Raw genomic sequence first — 5149 nt, 5'->3', positions numbered from 1 at the left:
AGGACAACCTACTGGCCAGGCTACAATTGGCTCCATAAGACCCGTCAAGACTCCTACAACTTGTAAGGGGAGTCATAGTCTGGGCATTGTGGATAAAATTTCAAAATTTTAAGGACCAAGAATCTGGGGTGTTGCAATGGTCTTCTTATAATCAACAACCTGAGGGATGAAAGACTCAATTGCTATTAAGTGCTCCGACACCAAACGGTGCGAAAATACTAGTCCTCTAACACCTCTATATACCAAAGTCCTACTCAAAATAATGTTGTATAGGAAAAAGTTTAGCCCATTTGAGAAATTCAATCTCATTCACAAAAACTGATGTAGAACCCCGATAAACACTAATAGACCCACTCTGGACTAATAACTGCTCAATAATTCAAATGCCATCCATGGTTGAGAGGGATATACAACATGACTAGAATTCCCATTGCTGAACCTCATAGGGTAAAGTAGTCACAACCTCAACTGGAGCCTAAGATGGACCAAATCCCTATTGGATGCTACTGAAGAACTTTGATATCCATATATGACTTTCTAGTTCGATGCTGTACTAAAACTCTGGAAACACGTGCTAAGGTCTCGTCTATATCTATCAACAACATTGCCTATCTTGCATCATTCATTAGGGACTGAGTAGAGTCAAAGAATGTGTTTGAGGTTCATAGAAATACGAATACACGAGAAGGAGTCAAGAAGTGAATTTTCTAAAATGTCACTATAGCCTTCCAAAGATAGGTATTGAACGTCTCCGCTCCGATCCGCAGGAGTCTACTAGACAATTAGCTCTTGTACTAATACACCAGTGAAACCTAGGCTCTAATACCAATTTGTCATGAACCAATTTCTTAGGTCATGATGGCACCTACTATAACCCACATATAGACAAGCCAAACCCATAGTTCGAAACGATTAGTAATAGACTACCAAATAGAGTAAGGAAAGCATGTAAAATAAATATAACAAAAGTTTGAATACATGAATAGATTCCCAAAACCTGATGGTATTAGTACAAGATCCTTTAATAACTGGAGTACAAAAGTGAAATAATAATGGAATTACACTGATACAACTTATCTCTGAATACAATATAAAAACTAGTCTAATACATAAGAAAGAGATAAGTAATACTCCAAACATCAGGAGCTCACTATAACTATCTAAACTATGGCTGCTCTGCATGACACACACATCAAGGCGATAACCTGTACAATGATCTACTGGCTGTAGATGTGTAGTATGAGTATCAACAAATAGTACTCAGAAGGAAACTGCCAACTGAGCTCCAAATATAAGGAAGATAGATATAACATATATATAAAATTGAGACTACACCCAATGTTTAGGGATCACCAAAAATATCCAATAAGATAATAAGGATAATCTACCTTATTCATATCCAAGAGGCTAACATATTAAGACTAAGAAGGTAACAAGGATGAACTACCCTATTCTAGTTATATTCATGAATCTTAATACTATACCATATATCACATGCCAATATCTAAGTACAAGTGGAAAAAAGGTACAAATAAATACACAAGGCCAAGGAATGAGTATACAATATGAACCATTGAAGGAAGGGATATACCGTAGATCCATAACTACATATAGCTAGGTATATATATATGTAGATATGAATGCAACTCAAAGCATAACCTAAATCATCATGTCTTCACTTTTAAGGACACATTATAATCTTATCAGGATCTAGTACTATCATACTCAGGGTCTCTAATACATATGTCTAAAATATGAGATAAATATGCACGATAATACAATCATAAGATAAAAGATATCAGAAACATACCTCAAATATCGATATCAAATAAATGGCCAATCTATCATAAACTAGTCATAATAATGATCATAATAATATCAATAATAGTGCGAGTAATTGGCAATTCTAGTTAACCAAATACCCTAGGCTCAGAAGGTTCAATCAACATACAACAACATAAGTCAAAGTCATCACCCATATCTATGCAACTATCCTATATCGGCTGATAGACTTAGGTGCATATTGGTGATAGGCAATACACTTGCAAGAATGAATGTAACAGAATCCACAATACCATAACCTTCATCATCGTAATAAACCTCTATCATTTTTTGGTACATAATCATCACAACTCTAGCCTTGTAAGGTATCAATATCATCATCACAAGTATCCTCCGTCTTTACCAGATATCATTATTATAATCACAATATCCTTCGACCTTGTCGGGTATTATCACATCATCATAATATGCTGTGACCTTGCTGGGCATCATCGTATCATTATAATATCCTAATCAATGTCATATTATATAGAGCAAGCCCCACGAAGGCTAAAGTAAAGAACAATAGGTCGAAATGAGTTCAGGTGTATTGAGATGCAAACCAAAGGTCTTCCTAGCCTGGAATCGATATTTCAAAGCTGTTGGTGCAGTTGAAATTGGAATCTAAGATCATTTTATTGAAGTTTTTGCCTAATGGCCATTTAGAACCAGTAAAGACTTTTAAATATGGAATTAGAACCAAATGAACTTCGGGTAACCGAATCGTTGGTCCCAGCAAGTCATAGATGACTTGGTGAAGCTATAAAAAAGACCTAATGACAAAGATAATCAAAAGTATGGAAAATGACTGAAAGGTTCATTACACCAGATTTAGGATAATTCAAGACAACAGAATTAATAACTTAAAAATAGAAAACAAGAAAGGGAAACTTTTCTAAATTCTTGTAGCCTTACCCTTATAACTGTGGAATTCTACACACCCATATAAAGAACTCTACTAGACATGGCTTTATGGACACCCAATGACCCTGAACCTAGGCTCTGATACCAATCTTGTCACGACCCGACCCCGGAGCCTAGCCATGATGGGTATCTTAGGCCCACTGTAGACTAAAGACCACCCCATAACCTATCTTATCCAAACATAATCCAAATAATAAGAAAGAGAAAAAACTGAAGAATAAAGATAAAATAGTTAATTTAACTCAAGAATAAGCTCTCAGAGTCACTGGTGCCATCCAACCCACACATGTCCACAAAAGCCTCTAAACTAATTTGATTATCAAACTAGGTTGGGACATGTGCTAGACTATGATAGTAACAATGACAATGATAATTTTAATATGAACTTTCAATTCTAAAATATAGAAAGAAACTGATGGAATGATCAAGCTTTCCAAAAGATGGAAGTTCACCACTTCACCGCAAACCAACCAATAAATCAGATCACCTAATGCTATACAGGGGTAAAAAAGCTATCTTCAGACCCTACATTTTGAAATAATGCAGCATCCTAGGACGGTTAGCAGGGTAAGCATTAGCATGTAATTCTGGATAGGGATAAAATAATTTCATTTCAAAATCAATTCCTAACTTAATGTACATGTTCACATATATGCATACATACATATACATAAGATGCAGGGATAGGGAACAAGATTTAGCATGAGATTTAAAACCATTAACTTGGACTATGTTGCTTTAACTATCCTAAAAATAACCATGAGCTATATGGGTTTGTCTCTTCCAGCAAAAGGGTCCAATGTGTGTTAGCTGCACGAATCAGAGGAATCCAAGAAAGGGCCAAGCAATCCGTGACCCCACTCATTCCAAAATAAATATAGTGTGAATTATGCACATGGCCATCAAGGCCTCCATGTTGGCAAATGTGATTTCCAGTATTGGTCCTCCTGGGACCTCCACCTTTTATGAAAAAATACACAACCCCTATTAAGCTCAGTTAAAACATTTACACATAACCCATGCATTTAACCAAGGATTCATCTATTTAGGCATTTATAGAATGGTATCATCATACTAATTAGTTATGCCTGCAAGCCAATTCCACTATGCCAAACCAAATCGATTATCTATAAGACTCCAAATTTTTAATATAAAATTAGTCCTGGCCACAAAGGCCTTTTAAGATCATTTTTATCCATTTAGTCATTAATGAAATGAAATAGTTTAGTTTAGTAAAGTATGCAAAACCATGTAATTGTCCATATTTCAAACTAATTATGCAAGTGGGTTGAGCTTAATACCAATTCCAAACCAAAACCTATAAATTTGGGAAAATCCATGACCCCCATTCTATTTACCATGACCGTGCATTAGATGAGTTCCAAAATCCATCCATAAAGCATAAACAAATGCATGTAAAACACGAGAATACCATTTAAACAATAATAATCCAAACCCTAAATCCAAATTCTAAATCCAAACATTAAGACTATATGAATACCAAACAATTGCATTTCATGATAAAATAAAAGTTTAGGGAAGAGATACATGCCTGAAGTCATCAAGAATTTAGAGAAGAAACCATATTTTGAGCCCAACCTGACCAACCCTTTGAAACCCTAACTTTGTTCTTGACTTGGGAATTTAAGAGATAAGAGAGTGTTTGTGTTATGTTTTATGGGTAAAAATAGGGCTTAGAGAATGTTCTAAGTCATGAAAATAGTGTAAAGAAAGGGAAAAGACAAAATTACCCATAATGAAAAATATGCAAAAAAATAACTCTAGTCGCTACGGGTTAGGTGATGACTCGTAATAGCTGTCTGAGTTATTTCTTGGACTGATTGTTTGGGTAGTCATTCAGGGTAACCTCACTGGTTTGGTCACAAGTCACACCCTATGACTCGTGACCTCACCCTATAACTCATGGGGTCCTAGTTATGATTACGACAGAAACATAGGTAATACTCACTAGTTAGACCATGATTAGCACTATACAATTCGTGAGAAGTGTTCATGGCTTGCATGGGGATCTATTACATGCAGTAGGATCAACAGTTGAGGATACAACTAGTATGGAAGCAGAGGTATTGGCCATCTTGTATGAAGCTAGACATTGTAACTCACCAGAGCATGACAAAGTGATCATTCAAACTGACTCTCTACTAACGTAAAATTTGTTAAGCAAGGAATAGGAGATACCTTGGAAAGTAGAAGACATAATAGTGTAAATATGGAGACTACTTTCAAACAAGTAGGTGCAGATAGTTCATACATACAGAGAGGGAAATCAACTAGTAGATTTTTTAGCTAACATAGAATTGGAACTAAATACATTTACATATACAACATTCCATCAACTTCTAAGTACAGGAAGAAGGATCCTTAACAGTGATAAGTATCAATC

This window comes from Capsicum annuum, chromosome 7, assembly GCF_002878395.1.
Source record: "Capsicum annuum cultivar UCD-10X-F1 chromosome 7, UCD10Xv1.1, whole genome shotgun sequence".
Lineage (NCBI taxonomy): Eukaryota > Viridiplantae > Streptophyta > Magnoliopsida > Solanales > Solanaceae > Capsicum > Capsicum annuum.
This window is presented reverse-complemented; position numbering follows the sequence as displayed.